General features: G+C 46.0%; 1 long non-coding RNA gene across 1 annotated transcript; it reads right to left on the reverse strand.

The window, feature by feature from the left end:
• Positions 1-5,833: 5,833 nt before the first annotated feature.
• LOC125695043 (uncharacterized) lies at positions 5,834-21,190 on the reverse strand. Its single transcript, XR_007377788.1, has 4 exons — positions 21,070-21,190; positions 7,231-7,547; positions 6,160-6,378; positions 5,834-6,007 (listed from the first exon to the last, which is right to left on the reverse strand). It is a non-coding gene; the product is annotated as an uncharacterized LOC125695043 (long non-coding RNA).
• Between the last annotated feature and the right edge of the window lie 819 nt (positions 21,191-22,009).

Raw genomic sequence — 22,009 nt, forward strand, 5'->3', positions numbered from 1 at the left:
CTTGTTTTGTGGTTTGCGACATTTATTTGGCAGTGTTTTAAGTTCACTGTACCATTTCATCAGCTGCTTCTTCCTTGCCCCTGCAGTCCACGGCAGAGCACCGGGTGCTACACGGTGCGTGAGACATGGGACCAGCTGGTGGCATGGCTGGGGGCAGGTGCATGTCAGGCTGCAGGAGCAGGACATAGATGCTGTGGGTGATGTGAGGCTTTTCAGAGCCAGCCAGCATTCTGTGCGCACTGTTTGGCAGGTGCCTGACCTGGGGCTCTGTGCTCACAATAGCTGGTGTAGAAGTAAGGGTAGGATAAGCAGGAGCTGGGGCTTGCAGGTATTGCACTTCCCCCAGCACTGTGAGATGGGAAGTCCCACTGTGTCTGGACGCTTGAACTCAGTGACTTCTCATCAGCTCCTGCTCTTCGTTCCTCAGCTCCTCAGTCATGAACACAGGTAGGGGCCTGCTCTCTCAGAGGGGAAGTGAGAGAACAGATCAGTTAGTATTTGTGAAGCAGGCAGTTACTATAGTGATAAGCAGCACAGAAGAACTCATGAGGAAAGTAATTGTCTTCAGCGTGGATAGTATGCAGTCAATAAAGCATGGAGACACACTCTGAACAACAGAGCGAAAAATACCAAGCAGCTGCTCATTAAGTGCACGCCATCCATCTTGAGACCTGGGTGAGGCAAGGTCCCGTGGAGTGGTGTGTGATCATCAAATTAACAGTGGTCTTTTAACATGTGCATTCAGGCAGCCTTAACCCTGGCATTGCCAGCTTTGGAAGGCCTGACTGAAATCTCCTGGGAGAAGATGGAGAGATTGTAACATATAATTATCCAGATTATAAAAACAGAAATTCCCTGTCATGGCATTAAATGAATGCACATCATCTGGGAGACTGAGGTCCCCAATGCAGATCTCTGTCACCTGGACCAAGAAGAATCCAACTGCAGAATCAGCCTTGAAATGTGGAGCAGTGAAGGTGCTCGGAAGTCTTTCCCAAGGTGCAGGTGGACCTTCTGAGGAAGGTGATGGCTCACAGAAATATTCTCCTGCCCTGCTTCCACCTTCTGTTCCTTCTTTCCAGATTATCCTTGTTTTCTGTCTTCTTCCTCCTTACCTCCTCAACCAGAACTCCTGCTGACCTTACCTGTGTTCCTGTGGTCACCTTCTCCCCGTGATCTGGCTAATTTCCAGTTTCCCACCCAGGGCACCTTGTATAATTTCATTACTCATCTCAGCCAGTCCCTTAGCTGCCTCTCCTAAGCAACATGAACTCCAACTCGCATCTTGGCTTCTTGTCGGCTCTGTCTTCCTAGCTCCCAGTACTTACTATCTGTGCCAAGTCAGCTTTAGATTCCTCTTTCCTCCCTTTCCTTTCTTTCTCCTCCCTTAATTCAGTTTTCATGACCACCCATTAGTTCCTATTTTCAGGAAGTGAAGCTTCTTCTAAGAAGTCAATTGTAGTAATACTGGCTAATGAAAATACTCAGTACTGCAAGATGAGCTGAAAGTTGTATGTATTGGCAACACTGCAGACTTTGACAATCGTGTTCTTTATGTGCTAAAGATACACAAATAACACTCGCAACCAACCCCTGTCACTTGGGGTTGTTGCAAGTGCTGTATTATGGCACTTTCTTGTGGTTTTGGAGAGGATATTTTGCATATTCCAGGTCTGAAGAAAATCACAGCAGGCACTCAAGTCATAGCTCAGTTTGGCTTCCTTAATCATGCTTTCCAGAAAGAAAAGAACGTTTTATTAAACTGCATCAATATGTTTGGTCTCACGTTCCCTTGCAAAGATCAACTAACATCCCTGACCTGGCTCCTAGGAGCAGTCCTAATAGTAGAGTGAAGGGGGAAAGAATAGAGACATAAGAAGTGGTCAGGTAGATAAAATCCAGTATCTCAGGGCTAGTAAAGGATGCTGAGAGTGCTTGGGAAAGGGCAGGCACAGAGTTACGTTATTCACAGAGTACTCTGATTGTTAGCTCTAGTCTATGGCTCTACGTATTCTCCAGGTTACCCTCCATCCTGATCCTCCCATGATCTTATATTGGTCTTCCTTTCCTGGTCCCAGAAGCATCCCAGTTACTGGCTGGATGCTGGTGTTAAGACAGCTGAGGATGCCCACCACATTGACTGAATTGTTCATTACAGCAAAGCTGTGGGGGAAAAAAAAGTTGCTCATGCATATAACAACAATCTTCTGTGAATGTTTCCAGCCTAATTTACATCCGGCACATCCAGTCTCATGTTCTGCCCAGGATGGTGATGGAAGGAGACTGCAGGAGCAACCACCAGAGTTTCGTGTCACTGCTCCAGCTGCCAAATTTATTTTTGCAGTTTGCAGCTAATAATCAATCACACGCTACTCAGTTGTTAACTTCTTTTGTTTAGATCATTTGGATAATTAAAGTACCACGAATTCCATAGTGTCAGCAGGTCTCAAACAGACCTCCTGCTGGCTCTGCAATATCTTTCAGAGATCAGAAAGTAAAGCAATGAATAATGCTAGAAGAAGGAGTCCAAGTAACTCATATTTTATGTTTCATGTTTTCCTAATGACAAGGTCATATAGGCAGCAGTGTGATCAATGCAAATACAATATGCCTTTGGTAAAAGGCCAACGTCTGCCTGTGGAAAGGGCAATTAAGGGAACAGTTTCACAATAATGCACTTTATGGGTAGGAAGTAGAGATCCCAAATCTCTTTACCAAAAGGAGAAAAAGACTAGTGACTCAAATTGCCAAATTAAAAAGCAAGTCAATGGCAAGTCCCTGCATATGGGACATGGGCATGATGTCGTATTCTTTGAACTTGCTATCATGCATGCTACATTTGTGTCAGCATCTTTTTGTAGGAGTTCAGAAAGCCTCTCCTCAGCAAATATCAAGAGATAACAACTGTTCTGCATTTAGTTGACACGCACATGGCTGGTCTTAGCCTGGCCAATCACTGCTATCTCTGTTAATATGCAGGGGAAAAAATCCACAGATGTTAAATTGTGTCAGCTTTTCTAACCATCTGAAGTAGTTAATTCTGCAGAGTATTTTTGACTAAATGTACAAAAAAACTACATCCTTCCTTCCTATTTCTTGTTTCTTGCACATTATTTATAGTGTATCTTTCAAGGTAAGAGACAACACCTAAGTGTAGCAGCATACACAATGCTCTCAGCCAGCAAGCTCCCTGTTTTTCTTAGTCCCCATGTGGATCTTTATGCTCTGATTATGAGAATGAGCGTGGAGATTCTCCGTTCTGAGGAATGTGAAGGTTTTGAAAGCAGATAACATTTACTTTTCAAAATGGAGATAAGGTGAAGAAAGGTGATGATAAAAGTAAAGCTAGGGTCAAATAAGACAAGGCTGTAATGAAAAGGAATGAGCCAGAGAGAGATGGATTGCAAAGTCCAGCAGAGGATGTGGGACACAGGAGTGCTGCCCACACTCCAGCAGGACAGAGCTCAAGATTAAAGTGCTCTTGAAATATGGATTCAATAATATACAGTCATGGTAGAGTTCACAAGTAACTGAAATTGTCCATGTGGATGATATTTGCAATCAAATCTGCAGGCTCTTGGCTGTGCTGCCGCCCACAAGCCACTGGAGCTCAACTCTGCGCTGGCACGGTGCAGCAATCGATGGGCTCACACTAAGGTCAGGCTTGGGAGCATAACATTGGTGCCAGGATGGGAGATCTTGCTGTGCAATGCCCATCAGCTGCAGGCAGCACACGGTGCTCCACTGTGCTTTGTTTCAGATTTGCTAACCAACATCATGCTAAGGTTACTGGAATAACATCATTTTATTTGGATGGAGCACAAAACCTGTACTTCTTGCCCTCAGAGTTGAGAAGATAGACTAGATAATGTGAACTCTAAAAGCTCATACCCAGAAACTAAATGTAGAGAATCCCTCTCCCTTTTCAAAGCTTCTCATTCTTTTGCTTTTAATGTTTGTATTTGCCACCACTGAGACTCATGTTCACTGGACTGTTCCCTCAATGCCGGAAGGCTAAACTCACCACCCAGCGAGCTGGAAATGGATGCAAAGGCCATAACTAATGCCAGAAAGGTAAATCACTGTGACAGTAATAGTTTGTGGTCAACATGGAGCGCTCGACTTGAATGAGAAAAGAGAGGATGCAAGAAGGTTCTTCCTTTGATTAAGTGCTGGTTGAAAAGCCTGAAACTAGGAAGAGTTGATTTTAATTATGAAAAACAGAGGCTTGAGTTCAATTTCTGGTTAATTCTCTCCACTGTTTTTACTGGAAAGCTAACTTCCAGCCTTAAGCTCCAACACAACTGGTGGCCCTTTCCTGAATTATATGCTCTTTCATATGATTTCTTTTTCATATGGTTGTCTTCCTTCAGCTGTCCCTGACTTCTGAAGCTGCTCACTCTGGTTCTCACAGCACTGTGGATGATGGAAAACTTGTATACATCTCATAAGGCGACAGAAGACAAGAAAAGAACATGATAGAGAGGTTTGGTGTAACATATACTTACACATATTTATAAATGCCTAAGAGAAGCACGGCAGCCAACAAACAAGAGGGTGAAAAGCACAAAGAAACAGATATATGTATGGAAAGACTATAAGCATGAAACAGTATAGGCACTGGGAACTGGGGGTGTTTAGCCTGTAGAAGAGGAGGCTCAGGAGAACTCTCTTCAACTACCTGAAAGAAGGTTGTAGTGAGGGGGGGTTGGCCCTTCTCCCAGATAACAGAAATAGGACAAGAGGGAATGGCCTTAGGCTGCACCAGCGGAGGTTCTGGGTTATTAGAGTGATTAGGCACTGGAACAGGCTGCACAGGGAAGTGGTGGAATCACCATTTCTGGATGTGTTGAAGAAATGCGTAAATGTGTCGCTAAGGGATGTGGTTAGTCAGCATGGCGATGGGCTGATGATTGGACTAGAGGACCAGGACCTTACAGGTCTTTTCTAACCTGAATGATTCTATGATTAAACACAGGTTAAATAGTAAAGTGCTGATCCTTCCTAGCCTATGAGAAAACAAAGAGCTCCACCAAAAATTGCTCCGCTGTAATAATTGCATCCAATCTTTTATGGAGGCCTACCAGCAGTGTGAAATAGTAGCTTTAAGACACATGCTACTGTGTAGAGTTGAACACATAACACAGAATACCTGCCTTACTTATGCAGCATAAACGTCATGCTCCAAAGCCAAAGGGGCTTCATGATGCTAGTGCATATTCTCACTGTGAACAACTACTTATATATGGGATGTCATGTTCATGTCATGCTCACCAGTCCCTAAAATTGCCAAGCAGAGTCCAGTCCAGGAGGAACTCCAAACCATCCTTTGCAGCAAGCAAAACAGAGGCATTATATTCACTTGGGATGTAAAACCTGGGTGTCACATCCTACGTGACCCCACAAGCACACCAGCACCTCACAGTCTGTGAGGCTGTGCCCATCTCACCTGAGCTGTGGAGAACTTGGGAGAAACTCACCCCTCAGTGCAGAGGGAAGGCAGGGCAGGCTGAATGTAGAGCTCTTTGTCAGGCACACAGAGCCTCAAGTTCCTGCTGTGAGGCCAACACATGCCTTTCTTTGGTGGAAAAATCCATTGGAGTGGGCCAGGAAAACTGTGTGGTTTTTGCAATAACTTTCTGTCTAGCAGTTCTGAGCCTCCCTCCTGAGACCTACAAGGCAGGTTTTCAGCCAAGTGAGACTGCCACAAGTTCTGTTTCTGGCTGCTACCTTTTTGGAGTATCATCTGTAGAAGAAAAATAAGTTGGTATTGATTTGAAGCAGATTCCCAGCTGATGTTCACAAACAGGAGCTCACAGCTGGGGTTCTAGGCTCCACAGTGTGTTTCTTTCTCTGGATCTCTTGTGCTGCCCAGAGGAGTATGGAGGAAGAGAGAGCTGCAGAGAGTGGCTGAGGTCCAGGGCTCAAAGACCAGAAATTCCTTATTTCAAACGGGGTGTCCAGCAATCTTGCATCCATATGGAGAGAGCGTAATTTTTCTGTAATACTGGGAAGAAAAAAAGAAAAAAAGAAAAAAAGAAAAAAAAAAAAGAAAAAAAAGGTAGATTTTCAAGCTTATTTTTGTCGTATTTACACCATTTGAAAAACAGCAGCTACCAGAATAAATGGCTAATTCAATCTGCAGGGGCATCCATATACCTCTGGTAGATCTGTCAGGGAATTTTGTGCTGTTTTGATAGGCCATCAGCTGCAGCTCTGCACTATCTGTTCTGGCACACAGTGATACACATACTCCATATACCATTCAGATGCTTCAGTCCCACCAGGAAGAGGAATGGAATGAAGGCCAAAGGGACTGCTCTGCAGTAACATGTAGATTGATCCAAAAGTAATGCCTCCTATTTATTTCCATGCCAACTACAACAGATACAAAGAATACAACAACACTATTAGATAGATAGATAAAGCACTCTGATTAATAACTGGGACTTCTGGGAAAATTCAAAGGAGAGCAGGTTATTGCAAGTGGCCAGGTTTACGCCTTCAAACAGCATCTTCAGCCAGTATCAGAGACTGGTACCACAGCTATCCAGACCCACTGGTACTGTCACCAAAAGGGACAGATGTCATGAAGTTGGATGTTTTACTGCCAGTCACTGTCATTTAAGTTTTTGCCTCGCAGAAATTCATTTTGAATTATTTTCCAACTAATAACTACAGTTATAGATTTAAAGATGCCTTAACTGGTCTCTCAGAGGAAAAATTACATGAATTAAAAATTAAAAATCGAGGCCTTTATAGTTAGGAGAAGATGTAATTGGTATTAGGTTACTGCATAAAAAAGGGATCTGCAAGCAGCCAGACCTCAGCTGAAATCCTGCAATTATACAAGGTGGGGCTTTTTGAAAGGTCTCAGAGGGAGACATGCCACTCTCACCACAAAAATATGCTTCCAGCAAACAGATTAGTGCCTCTCTGCTGGTGTTGCTGCACAGAAGTGGAAATAAGTGGAAGTCCTTTGGGGGTATTGGTGAGAAGGCAAAAAAAGAACACCAAAGCAGATGCCCTCGTAGAGGCTTGGAGACAACACCACAATCTCCATGTAGGAGCAAAATGAAAAACAGGAAAGAGTGAATCAGCAAGCCCCTGGGCCCAGTGCTCTGCTGGTGAGGCAGCAGCCAGCCTTACAGGCTGTACGGCTGCAGTGTATCCTCACCAGCTCACACCTCTCTACTCTGTATATTTTATTAGTGTTCACTTACTAATCACCTTGACAGCAGAAATGCAGGTCCCAAGTTGCTGTTGTTCACTGGAGACATTCCACGGACTTAGGAGGGTACAGGCTGGGCCCTCCAGCTGCACGCTTCAGGGCAGGAGCTTGTCGGCGTTCCTTGTCTATAAAATGTCCTTTATTGTCATGGTATTTTACCAGTTGTACAAGTAATTAGCTCCCCGTAGACATGGTATTGCTAGTCACAGCAATCTTTAATGGCTTAATTATCAGACTCTTAAAATGAGAAGCACTGTGTTCTGTGCTTTCTGAACCATTGTGCTTCATCTTCACTCTTCTCCACATTCAGACGATCCTGGAAATAACACACCTAAGGTAAAGGGCTCAACAAGGCAGTTCTCTGCAGAACCACGACATTAAGGAAAACCACCAAGCAACATCTTCAGACAGATCTTAACAAGAGAAACCTTCTCTGTAAAAATGGATCCAGCTATCCCCAAAGCTTATTTACGATCAGCATATCTGTAGATGGCAGGAGCCCTCTGTGACTTCTCTCCCACCTCTTGGTCCTACCAATCAGCCCAGAACCTGAAAGGTGAGGGAGTCTTGTCCAGATCCTCTGCAGGGACAGAGGCTTCACCCTCAAAGCCTTCAAATCACATTTACAGCATGAGTTAAAATCTTGAGCCTCACTGACTTTCAGTGTGACTTTGGCATCTGAACTATGTGAGAGGTTCTGAAAGCATCATTTGGCAATATTTCAAGAGTAAATTTTCCTTTCTTAAGGAAAAGCAAGAGAATTTCAGTTTTCATTCCTGATATGTGATCTGTGTTGTAAGTTATATCAATCCTTCGGTGATACCAAAGAGGTTGGACTCCCCCCCCCCCCCCCCAAAAAAAAAAAGGCAGTCATAAAGAGTACTGTTAACAAATGTTGTTCTGGGGCAGGTTTGCCTGAAAAAGAGGAAAATGCAAACTTTTGTATCTAACTCAGAATGAAGAATCAATATATTCTCTATCTTATAAACAAGCAATATTTAAAAAAATACATGAACTGCAGTCAGTTCTTCATTGCAGCCTGTCCATTTCCAGCTAACAAAGCACCACACAATTACTGCCATTTTACAGTGACATTTCTGTATGTTTTGTTTCAGATACTTCTGTAAAACCCTCCTCCAAAATTATTTTTAACTTGCTATCAGCATGTTCAATACAAGCAGACTGGAACACAGACAACTACTTCATAAACAGATCAAAACAAAGAAAGTGGGGAAAAAACCACCCCGAGTCATTCCCTTGTCCTCCTGACATCCCATGTTATGCACAACTACAGGGAAATGTGGCTAATCTGTCTTTGGACTAGGTAATGTGGCACTGAATTGTTAGCTGCTTTACTCACAGACCAGCAGAGAACCAGCTGGAGATAAAAATACTAGACCCCTCTCCTCTCTAATAAGCTCCAACATCTGCTGTTTCTTCTAGATAATTCATCTTTGTCTCCTGCAAAGTACTCGCCGGCAGTACCTCACTCAGGAACAGCAAACACTCATTGTAATGAAGAGCATTGCCTCTGGCAGGCTAATTGCTTTGATTCCACCCCCTCGAGGAAAACAGAGTTTCTCATTTTTTTCTGGTTATATTATTTCAGGATTTCATCCAAACACTTGGCAGAGGAGCAAGTGCCCTAGACACTCCTTCAAATTCCAAGACCAAGTACTTCATTTTACTCAGTATTTCTGTAGGCTTATTTTGACAAATAAAGTGCTGCACTCTTTTTCTTTATTAATTTCCTTATTGTTTTCTTATTCTTTCTCAAGTCAGCTACGTAACACAAACCTGTCATGGAGATATTCCTGGTCTTGGCTGCTGTATCTATGCAAAGTCCTTCCGGTGGACTGGGAGTTAGTTACGGTCACATCACAGACCTTCAGTCTGGCACCCCTGACAGCAGAAGCACTGTGCGGTCACCACGAGCCCTGTGCCTACCTTTGTGTGACACCAGGACTGCAGCTAGCACAAACCTCAGTTGCATAGTAGGCTGAAATGCACAGTAAGGATGCTTAATAGTACTGTGGAATAAATTACTCCTCCTTACTGGAAACTTGTCTGGGAAGTCCATGGATGACCATGGGTGGTCTGCAGAAGGAGCCTGCAGCCACTCCATGAAACAGCACAGTATGCCCACTTGGCCACATAAGCCAATTAATTCAAGCTACAAAAGAGTTGTATACATGCAGATGGCAGCTAAAGTAGGGAAACGCCTGCGCTCTAAATCAAGTTAACACTATGAAAAGAAACATTTTTGAAGTAAGAAATAAAGGAACTTACATTTGAGAAGCCATGTGGTCAAATAATGGTAAAGGAACTAGGTGATGGCACTGGGGTTGTCCACCACCAGCCCTCAAGGGGATGTGCTTCAGTGAGAAATAGGTGAGGTACCATATGGCTGTGCAGCCTGGAGAAGAGAAGGCTTCAGGGAGACCTGAAAGCAGCCTTTCAGTATCTAAATGGGGCTGTAAGAAAGAAAGGGACAGAGTCTTTAGCAGGGTCTATTCTGACAGGACAAGGGGAAATGGTTTCAAACTGAAAGAGGGGAGATATAGATTGGTCATAAGAAAGATTTTTACAGTGAGGGTGATGAAGTGCTGGCATAGGTTGCCCAGAGGTGTGGTGGGTGCTCCATCCCTGGAGACCCTCAAGGTCAGACTGGAGGGGCTTTGAGCACCCTGATCTCACTGTGGGTGTCCCTGTTCACTGCAGAGGAGTTGGGCTGGATGGCCTTTAAGGGTCCCTTCCAATTCAAACTTCTATTACTCTATGATTCAACAGGACAGTTTCTATTCAAGACAGCTTTTTCTAGCAGAAGACACCCTCTTACCATGTGCAGTGCAGAAAGCTGGCTGTGCTGAGTCAGCTCATCCTGAACCTGTAGGCAGTGCAGGATGCCTCACATCCCTGTACAAGGCACCTTCTGTGTAGTCAAACAGCAGTATGACAGGAAACATCACTATATAGTTTGATTAAGGGGACGAGGAACGATGATTTGCGTGCCTTGAAGGCTACAAGTAAATCGCTGCATGCTACAGGAAAACAAAATAATCAGAGCAAGAAAGAGACTGTAGGCTGTGTAGGCTGTCTGTAGGATGACAAGATTCAACTCCCAGGTCTGTGCCAGCCCTGCGCTGCCTGTCAGTGCTGACATCCCTTTTCTCTTGATAACAACACAATTGCCAGAACACTTAAGAAAAAATTATATATTAAAATACTATTTGGAGGTCTAAGGGCCACAAGACCACTTTAAGGAAGCTTTTTTCAGAGGACAGCTGGCCTAGGCGTTCCCTGCCAGTCGGCTCCAGGGCCACTGTAGCATAGGGAAGGCAGATGAAGTGCCCCAGCAAGGGTACTGATGGTGATGCAACCTTCAGGCACCACTGGCAGCAGGACAAGAGATGGTGTCATCTCGCAAGTGCTGCTGAACCCAAGCAGCAGTTGGGGCCGCTGTGCCCAGAGCAATGACACCTTCTGGATGCAGTCAAGCTCCCTGTGGACTTCTGAATGTTCAGAAAATAAATACACTTCGGGGAAAGCCCAAGGGCATATTTCAGAGTACTTTGGATTTTAGCCTGTTTCAGCCTCTACTGCCAGCTGTCCATCTGTCCTGCTAATGTACTTCGTTATGCAGCTAGGTAATGAGCCTACTCCTTTACTGATGGGATTATAATTATGCATTTTCTGTAAGAGAGGGGAAAGGGAGCCAAACCTGTTCTCTAGGAGATAGAGGTGGGAGCAGGTGAAGATTTTCTCATTTTACGTTCAAACATAGTTGAAGCATTCCAGTGAAGATACCACATTAGTAAGAAATATGTCCCTTTTCCCCAGCAAAAGGAAGCCGAACTCCTCTTCAAAAGACTTGCCCCAGGAGCTGTCAGAGGTGACGCTTCACTGCCAGGAATGGTGTCTCTGGATCTGGCTGTGCTGCCTCAACAGTGCATGGGAGCAGGTGGACCAACCAGGGCAAGAAGAACATGCTTTTTCTGTCACCTTTTCTATGCACACTAAAAGATGGTAATTTTAGATGTGCAGCTCAGAGATGCTCCCAGCCAGCAGTCACAGCTTGCCTTTGGTTTGTGCTAGGGAATGGCTCAGCTGGAACACGTGGCTTCTTCTGTTTGGTGCAGCAGATGGAGGAGAAGCTCCTCCACAGCTCTCCTCACCACAATTCCTCCCACTGCCTGAAGAGATCCCATTCACACGGCCCTTTCCAGGCTGCTTTGGGAATTGGCCCTTTTGCAAAGCAATGATAGCAGGAGGCATATATGTCTGCTCTCAGCCTTTATCACCTTCTACAATGGTTAGAAACATCTTCATTGTGGTTTATGGCTTTATGAGCTATTGTACTTTTAGTTAATGCCTTGATTTTATCTGCCTGAGTCATTGATTACCTGCTTGTTTTTGACTTAAGTGGCTTGTATTTTGTCTTCCTTGGAACAGCATTGTCCAGTGGTTGGCACTTTACCATCTAAATGGGCTAAATATAAAAGAGTCATTATATTTTGCACTCATGGTGGGAAAAGAGGATTTGATTTATCCTGATTGGTTTTCTAAATATTTTTGTATCAGATTTTGTCATTTGAATGCATAAAGGGCTGCCTTTGAACTCCACTTAGCTTCTGAGAAACAGCACTTAAGCTTTATGCTACCAAGGTGTCATTGTCGATAGACTTGTGATAGGGTTTTTGTCCGACCCACTGTAAAATCTCCATGTCAGAATGAGTTGAATGTTCTCAAGTACATTTCTCACATAGATGCTTGCCTTAGTTTAAAAATAACAACTGAGCTGATATCTTAGTAATTTTACATTTGTCTTTGATTATTAGTTTCTCAGAACTATAAAAGTCAACTGTAATATATTCATGGGAGCACAATTATATAAAGCTGGTGCAGCCAAAAACTGGAAGAAAAAAATGGATTATATGCTTTTGGAAGCAGCCAAAAAATAATAGATTCTGAAAATTGTCAGCAACTTCAACAACAGAGATCAGAGCCTTCAAGAGAGGCACACCAAGACTTTCAAAATGAAAGGTTACTACTCGGAGAAGAGCTTGATCTGAGTGCTGCTCTCACATGCTTGCTGACCCCACAGCAGCGCTGGTCTCCTGGCAGTCAGCAGCACTCTGGTTTTGAGGCAGGATCTCTTTCTCTTCACTACAGTGCTTTGAATGGAATTGAATTTCCTCTAAGCTTTATGTCTGATGAAGCAAAATAATGTTCTAATTGTTGAAAGTTTGGCTATCGGCCACAGTAACCAGAAAAAGTGACTGACTTAGAAAACAGAAAAAAAAAGAACAACACAATACATACTCAAGCTAGCTTTAATGCCACCATCCAATCAGATGTAGTACTGGCCATGGCTCTGCCTTTAAGTATCACCTTGTACCCAATATTATCAAAGAAATATCCTCTCATTGAGCACAAGGGGGAAAAAAAATGACATTGGTTACTTGGGTTAATAAATCAATGCTGCATACTGTGTGTAGTCACACTGAACAATTTATCTCATGAACTCATCACATGCCCTTTGAACCTAGCTATCTCTTCATCCTTTGTACACAGCAAATCTTATGTCTAACAACCACCACTCTTCAGGCAGATGTCAAGTGTAAATGTCTAATGTTAGGCATGTAATGGCAGTGCCTCTGCTTTATAGGCTGGCCTTACATTACGGAGGGCTTGGGGTGTGAGAACAGAGTGGAACTCCCACCTCCAACTACTACGTCTCTGCTCCTCCTCTTAGAATCATACAACTGCTTGAATTGAAAGGGATCCTTAAAGGCCATCCAGCCCAACTCACCTGCAATGAACTGGGACACCCACAGCTAGATCAGGGTGCTCAGAGTCCCACGAGCCTGACCCTGAATGTCTCCAGGGATGGGGCATCCACCACCTTCTGGACAACCTGCACCAGTACATCACCACCCTCACTGTAAAAGTCTTCCTTGTGACCAATCTAAATCTCACCTCTTTTAGTTGAAACCATTTCCCCTTGTTCTATCACAACAGACCCTGCTAAAGAGTCGGTCCCCTTCTTTCCTACAGCTCCCCTCTGAAAATACTCAAACTGGAGACAAGCTCTCAAGAGAGTTCTCTCTCCTTGTGAAACATGGCCACCACCAGCCTCCTGCAAACCCCACAGAGCAGTTGCCATTCTCATCTGTGGAAGAGCTGAGGGGACTGTGGGGACCTCTCCTGACCTTGGATTTTGGGACATTCCTGACATAGGCAGGAAGGTGGCTGCAGGCAGCTATCGTGCCATGTTGCACAAGTCCCAGCAAGGCAGCAGGCACACACGCGCTTATCCGCTTTTGCAATTACTGTGCAAATTACTTCTCACCCCAACGGGGCTTTGTGTGTGTTTTAACAAACATCTCACAGCTTTGGTATTCTCTGCACATTAAGAGAGCCAGCTTCACCTGGGAGATGTAGCCTAGGACTCTAAGCCTTTGCATTTTCTTTTACATTTTCAAGCTTGCTTCCCACAGATAGAAAAACTGACCCACACGCTCGTTTTTCCCCCAGTTCAGGTTATTCTTTGTCCTGTCTGTGCTAGAAACATAGACTGCAAATGTGCCAGAGCAAGTCCCACCAGTGTTTCCTTAATTCAGTCAAGCAAAATCAATTCCCACTGAGAGCAGCTCCAGCCAAACCTCTATAGACCTGTATTAAGGGCATCAAACTGCCCTCAGACAAATCAGGAAGATCCCTCTGTGCCAGCATTGCTGGAGCCCAGTCCAACACAGATTTGCTTCTTACACCCTGCAGCCTTCCTCAGTGTCCCATCCCTGACCCTTACACACCCTTCTGTCTTCGTGCCTGCAAGGACAGCGTGGGGCCACCTCCTGGAGCAGCTGAAGCTGAGCTGCTGCTAACATTTCACCAGCATGTCTCTGGTCTACCCACATGTCTGAACCCACATAAAGTCCTGTGCTCCCTGCCAAATTTGTTTCAGATTGGCTTATGGATGTGGAGGCTACCTTGTGTGCATGTGTGTGCAGGGCAGGGAGGGCTGCAGAGACATAGTTGTGTAAGCATAACTCGCTCAGCAAAACAGGCTAAAAATAATAAAGCTACATCATCACATTCTTTCACAATGCTTTGGAAAATCCGAAGCAGTTGCTCACAGCTGCCAGGAGTCCCTGCTGAAACTGAAGGGAAATAGGTGAGGAGAGCAGAGTCACCTCTGTGTCCTGCTCCACCTGCCCCCACTGCAAGGGTCTGAACAGCCACCTGTTCTTCAGGCCTTACTTTCCCAAATAAAAAAATCATCTGTGTATTCGCCCCCAGTTCTGGAGTTTGTAAACAGTGCTGTTCTAGGGCAATCATTGCCCTTATTGTAACTCTTTGCACATTGTGGTTTGGGCTCCACTGTGGCTGGCACGTAAAAAGCGACACTGAGGACAAGAGAAGAAATAAGAGAAGATAAGCAAGAGACCACAATGAAATGCTGAGGCTGTATCTATCTGCACAGCCTTTGTAGTAGAATGCCTTTGTCCTCACCTAAAAACTTGCTGTACGTAACACGGGCAGATAATTCCACAGAATCATTAAGGTTGGAAAAGACCTCTATGATCATCTAGTCCAACCACCAACCCACCCCCACCATGCCCACTGACCCCATCCCTCTATGCCACGTCTAAACATTTCATGAACACCTCCAGGGACGGTGACTCCACCACCTCCCTGGGCAGCCTGTGCCAGAGTGTGAGCACTCATTCTGAAAATAAATTTTTCTAGGAAACCTGAATTTTAGGTCATGTCACAGGTAATTCCATTCCTGAAGCAAAGTTCTTCTCATAGCTGTTCCCAGCAGCAGCAGCTGGTGCAGGAACAGGTGCTATTTAGGGAGGCTACCAGGCTCAGGCCCCAAGCAGTCCCTCACCAGCTGGGTGCAAATGATGCACCTGGGCACAGCAGTCTGAAGGAAGGCATGGCCTCAAGTTGTGCCAGGGAAGGTTCAGGTTGGATATTAGGAAAAACTTCTCCAGAAGAGCGGTGAGGTGTTGGAATGGGCTGCCCAGGGAGGTGGTGGAGTCGATGTCCCTGGAGGTGTTCAAGAATCGTATGGATGTAGTATTTAGGCATATGGTTTAGTGGGTGACAATGGCGATAGGTGGACGGTTGGAGTGGATGATGTTAGAGTTCTTTTCAAAACTTAATGACACTATGTGTCCATAACAACAAAAGTATGGCTTAGCCAAAAGTGGGGATCTGTGGCTAGGACTTCATTTTCAGCATAGGTGGAAGGGGAGGGAGCAATAAACGGCCCTGTTAAGCTAGTCTGTTGGCTTTAAACCAAGGTAATGAAGCATGTGGGCACTTTGACAAGGAGCCAGAATCTCCTTTTACCACCAATTTGACTTCTACCTTTCTTTTTTTTTGTCTCTCTTAAGCTGACAGTAAATTCCTCACAGTCCACTGAGCATATCAAAATGGGGCTCAGGCTAGGTCTAATGCACAGTTAATTGGGTATATAACCTTTTAAAGTACTACTAGAAAATAACTCAATTAAGTATTTCCAGTTGTGGAAACCTCCCTCTAGGTAGGTAAATTGCACCACTTCTTGCATTTCTGCACACACAAACTATAGAATAAAGTTGGATATACTCACTCTCTTCCTACACACACAGTTCCCCAAACCTGTTCCTTCTCAGCTGTCCCTGCTGCTCCTTCCCTAGGATGGGAGATCACCTCAGCACTGAGTTCAAAGCTGGACCTGGAAGCTCTTGGCTCTGCCATTCACAGGGCAATAGGCCCAGTCATCCTGCACAAACCTGCTGATGCTCTACAGAAACATACTACACAAGAAAACTTTGGTTTTGCACAGATGAGTCTCCTGAAAGAGGAGCACCGAGTCTCACACTCTCTGGCAGTACCTTCTGCAAACACACTAATATCACCGTTACGCTGAACTTATCATCACTCTTCTCCATCCCTTTCATGGGATGAGCACCAACTTTATAACTAGAACAAAGCACATTAGTGATCTCCAACTGCCATCCCTAACCGATCTGTGGTACTTGCCCTGCAGTAGATACACTCCTTATATCTAATGGCTACCCTGCAGGGAAGGGAGGAATCAAAACAAACCTGCTGCTTTGTGCATAGCAGCTGCTTGCTGCATAACCTGCACCAAGTCCTCAGGCAGTTCCTAACAGCTGCACTGTGCCAAGGGCATGTTTGTGCTACTACCGGTGACTGAAACATTTCCCCCAATCCATGCATTATCACCCGTCCCCTGCCAGCTCACCACAAATATTTACACAAGGCAGTTCGTAAGCGAGGAAGGCACTTCAAGTCACGTCTTCAGTGTGCTTGCGTTGCTCATGCACTTGTGAGCTTGTTCCTCTCTGATCTCACCGAAGGCTGGGAGTCCCTTCGTGCAGCCCCTGCTCCACAGCATGGCTAACACAGGTCACTCAGTAGCTCAGATTCATTCATGTCTGAATTCATTCTACATAAAACTTAGTAGGAATAACCACTGCAAAACTTACATTTAACGGCCTTCAGAAATAATAAGCCCTCAGAAATAAGATGCTCTAAGTCTGCTACCTAAGGACAGCTGCAACTATTTTGTTACACATAACATATCAGAGCCCTTCACCGACAGCCATTAGGAGCTGTTGTACCTGTGCCTGCTTCCAAGTGTGATTTACACGCATTCATTTATGCCACACGCTGCTAGGAGGACATGAGTCACGGGCTGGACCCTATGAAGCAAGCTGGTGGAGACACCAGCATCACCCAAATGTGCGCCCCACAGGAGCGTCTGGGGACCCTCTCACATTGACAAGGACCCGCGTTACAGAGATCTATGCTACATCAGGGTGGCACCTTTCACTGGCAATAGGCCGGAGCCACTTCTGGGATACAATGGGGAAACAAACCTTCCAGTCATCTCCTCACCTAATTGCTCTCTATTGCCTTAAGTACAAAGGCTAACAGTTAAAATGGACTTTGGGGTGTTGCCTACAGAGATCTGTAATGGTTTCCTGCTTTTTCTTTCTACTTGCAATCTATTTTGAGTGTTCTACCTTTCCTGGGCTGCCCATGAGGAGCTGTGTTGTGCACTTTCATCAGCTGATTCTGGGAAACGTCAGTTATGCCGTTCTCCTCTTAGCAGTGCATTTCTTGAAGGATTTAAAAATAGCACAGTATGAAACATTTCCATCTTCTCTCTTCTAGAGGAGAGTTGAGGGGGAGTTAACTCTTTTCTGCTCTGCCAGAGTACAAAGCCTCACGGTGCTCAAGTGCTGCTGGGCTGAGCAAGCTGCAGGTGCCTGCAGAGGCAATGCCAGCAGGGTGCCCGCAGCAACCTCACCATTTCCTCCAGGGCCACCTTCTACCTGTCTGAAGACACCTGTGAAGGGCAATCCCTGGCAGCCAACTACAGTGCCATGGAGGTGCCTGGAGCTGCCTGCTCTGATAAACCCGCACCCACCTGATAAACACGTACCACGTCCACTAGAGACAGTCACAGAGCAGGAGAAGAAAACTTTTTGTTACCCAAGCGGCCGATGCATGCCTTTACCACAGAACTTCTCCTGTCCTTCTGCACCTGCCGTGCAGTTTTCCTCTGGTTTGCATGGCCCCTTGGGGAGCGCTACTGTGCTAACCACAGGGCTGTGAAACACTGCTCCAACCACAAAGCACAGCTTCTCCTTTCAGATGACAACTCACTTTTCCCTGTGCCTAAGGAAAGCCCAGAAGCACTACAACAATGACTGGCTGCATTCTGCTCACATAAATACAGCTATGGTGCTGCTGTGGCTCCTCAGGTCCACTCCCTACTGGCTGCACAGCAGCACCCCAGCTCAGTCCCTATGCACTGGGCAAGACAAGCAGACAGAAACACCCCCACTCCAATCCTTAGAGAGGTATCACAAACCCAGCAAGGCTGCGCTCTGCCCCTACACTTGTGCGCTGTCTCATCTTGTTTTCTTTCTTTTCTCTCTGGAAGTATTGCTTGTGGGGGATAACCCTCACTTTCCCTGCCTGACCATCACTGCTTTAAAGCCCCGATTAAGTCCTGACAGTTGTTAATCATGGAAGATCTGTGGTTTTTCAGTTGACTCAGAACACTGGCATTAGAGCTGAGGTTACAACAACTCTGGCAAACCCACTCGATAGTGGTGTCTATTTACGCAGCGGTGATGTCATATCAACCCATCTGGAGCATGCTGGTGGAGATGTGAGTTTGTTAGAAATCTGGGCATCAGAGCCACAGGTAGGCTTCTCTGCTAGGCAGCCGGTCAGGCAGCAAAGCAGAAGGGCAGCTCTCACCTCCTCTCCCACATCCAGCCTCGAAGCTGGCATCTGCAAGGGCCTGGCCTGGGCAGGAGCCCTACACACCTGCAGCCACTGGCATGGCTTCAGCCTCAGCCCGTGCAAAGACAGGTCCTGAGAGCTGCATTCAGTTTCACTTGGAAATAATGCTGGCAAAGTTCTGGTTTTCCACTTGCCTTTCTCCTATCAGAACCAAATAAAAGCCCTCCTGGCATGAGGAGAAACAGCAGAACACTTCGCAAGAAAACGTTCTCCAGTGAGGAAAATACCAAGTCACTAATATATCCCAGAAGCAATTTATTCTCTGTGAATTTTCAAACAACATGAAGGAAGGATTCCAAAGTTTCTTGGCAGGCAACATTGCAGCAGTACCCCGCATGGAATTTCCTGCAAGCCTGCTTGCTGCTTAGGAAGGCACAGCTTTGCCCTCCATCCCTCCATGGCTGAACCACAAGAGATCAGCAGGGAGCGCTGGGCTCTGCACACCCCAGGCACACACTGGCATCATGGTGGTCACCTCCATGACTCCCTTCAGCTCTACACCTGTGGGGAAACCTCACTGCTAACAGCTGAGAGCCTGTCATCCACAGCACTGCCCCAGGGCTGTAAAGTGCATTTCACCAAAGGGAAAACAAAAATAATGCTACATTTGCAGTATGAATTTCCTGTGATTTCTATTTCCTGGGCAATTTTGACAAGTGCCTTTTCACATAAGCACTGGAACAAAACCAAGAGTGAAGGCTGTGTACAAACAGCGACTCCCAAGCTCTAAGCATCCCTTGGCAGTCAGACACAGCTCAGTGTTCACCCAGTACAGGCAGAACGTCCCAGGGCAGCAGAATGGCTCTCTCCCCTTGTGTATGCTCACAGGAATAGTTAGCAACGGGTGTAGATGGAGAGGGGGACCCTAATGTCTCTCACTATGATCTACAGGTTGCTGTGGTTGCAACCCATTCAGCCAGTTTCTTCCCTCTATCCACTGGGGAGGTGGCAGTGCACACTGGTGCCAAAGGGCAGAGCGCTGGCAGCACCAAGCCACGTGCTCACCACCTCTTGCCATTACAAGTGCACCACATGCCATCCCAGAACAAAGGCTGTGGTTCCCAGGAAGAGAGAGGAGCACAGCACCCTGCTGCCCACCTGGGCACTGAGTGCCCGGCGCTCACACACGTGCATCGCCACAAAGGGACTGGGGGCTGTGGGGGCTGCTCCTGAAGGTGGGAGCTAAGCCTGACCCCACACTCCTCCTATCAGCCATTCTCTGCACCAGGGCAGAGGTGATGCAATCAATATGGCCTTCATTTTTCACCAGGAATGGGTTGATCAGCATAACCAAACCTGACTACAAGACCTGGTCATCTCAATTAGCCCACCATTCTGCTGCAAAACAAAAAGGCTTGTGACTACAATTCAGAAAATGTAGCCTAGCAGAGAAGAGAATTTCTCCAGAAAGCGTCTATTTATATAATCGCTGCAGCGCTCAGATACCATGGAAATAAGTAAAGAATAATATCTTGGGGGAGTCTGTGGCACTGCAGATTTAAGCAGCCGTTGCTATTGCTGCTAAAACTGAGCACCCACTGGTGCTCCTGCCCCCGGGGCTGCCCACAATCTGCCACGCTTCAGCATCACGCTGCATTTTGCACAGATTTCACCAGAACGCTTCCAGCCCCATTTCCCTTCTCTGGGCTCATGGGCGCCCACTGCTCCCTGCCCCGTGTTTGAGGGACTGCAGCCAGATCACAGCAATCCCTCACTGGGCTCTCATACAGGGATGTTGCTGGAAGGGCAATGCCCACACAAACCTGTGCTCTCTACCTGCTATTTGCCACCAGCTATCCCTTGTTATTCCCTGTTGGAATCTGAAAGCCCTGGTTCCAGAAGGGGTCAGCATGCATCCAGCCCCCTGGTCATTCATTCATTGCAAAGTGATGACCCGGAAGACCAAAGAGGATTTAAATGCTATGAAGAATTTCTAGCAAGGATCCAATTAGCAGAACAGACCAGGCTGGAATTAGCATTCAAGGATAAAGGCAGAAAAGGAAAACATGGAGCATCAGGAAGAGATATGTGAAATTATCTCTCCAGAGTGAAGTGGCAGAAGCTCCACTTCTCAGTCTATTTAAAATTAAGCTGGGCACAGAGAAATGAACACAGAAGCTCTACTTAAGCAGGAAAAGGGCTTGGGTTACTTTCATCTTCAGTCCTTGCAGCTGGCTATAAGCAGGAAGTGCCAAGTGCTTGCCTGTAAGTAGGTAACAGATCTGCCAGTCCTACTGCTGCCTCTGGCAATTCCAAGATATTTTTCCATACAGACCTTAGGAAGAGCACAAAGAACCACCAGAGTGAAGGCTGTACCTCAACTGTATGCTCAGTGAGGAGCCAGTCATAAACACACACATCTGTGTATGCTTCTGGGAAAAGTCACAACAGGAAAAAAAAAAAAAGTAGGACAAAGCAGAAACACTCACTGACTTCAACATGACCAAGGAAAGACAACTGCTGAGCCTTGGGGCAGGCTCTATACCATAACTTACTGCTGTCCTGAGGAACCACAAGCCAAGGGCTGTTGCTGTTGCTCTTTGCTGGGCTTTCAGGGCTGAAAGAGGAGAAATACGTTTGTCACATTTATTGGTGTTCTTCTGACTTCTCATTAATCTCATTACTTCTCCCAGCAAAGCTCCTGCTTCCTTAAGCAGCTGCCTGCACCTTATTAAGGAGTAAGCTGTTCATCTCGAGTCACATGTGCCAGCCTTTCTTTCCTTCTCTCAGGAAAGGTGATTTTAAACTAGAGCACCTGCCACATGAGGCTGGAAAGGAATTCAGCCCAGTTGCTATCTATCTTTGTGGCCCTTTGAGTTTCACCTTTACATTCAGACTCTCCTGTGATAACCAGAGGCTTCCCACAGGCCCAGAAATGCTTTGGTGGCTCTGCTCACTGTACAGGCCATGCTGGCAGTGCATAGGCTCCATCCACACCAAGCATCCTGTGTCCCCCAGGGACAGGGACCTCTCCACAATGGGCACGGAGCCTCGGGAGCAGGAGGAGCCAGCAGATTGCTCTGTGTCACCATTCTCCTTCCTGCCTGGAGGGAAACAGCCAAGGCCCTGAGTGAGAACATGGGCACCAACAACCAGACATTGTATATGAGAACTGAGTGAAGCACAGTTCGTTTTGTGGCTGCATGTTTGCTACAGTCGTGGGGCATAATCACTGCAACTGAAACAGAATCTCAGCCCCTCCGGATCTTTAGAAATTTCTCGTGAAAGTATTTTTCAGAGACATTTCTCACTGGGCCATGGAGGTGGGAGTGGGACGCGGCGCTGAGATGTAGCATATGGAGAAGGACAAAGGATTGGGATGTAGGACATGGAGATGGGGGATTGGGCACAGGATGTGGAAGTGAGACATGGGGATGGGGACGTGGAATAAGGCTATAGGACATGGAGCTTAGCTATGGGACACCCATGTGGGGG

This window comes from Lagopus muta, chromosome 6 (assembly GCF_023343835.1).
Source record: "Lagopus muta isolate bLagMut1 chromosome 6, bLagMut1 primary, whole genome shotgun sequence".
Lineage (NCBI taxonomy): Eukaryota > Metazoa > Chordata > Aves > Galliformes > Phasianidae > Lagopus > Lagopus muta.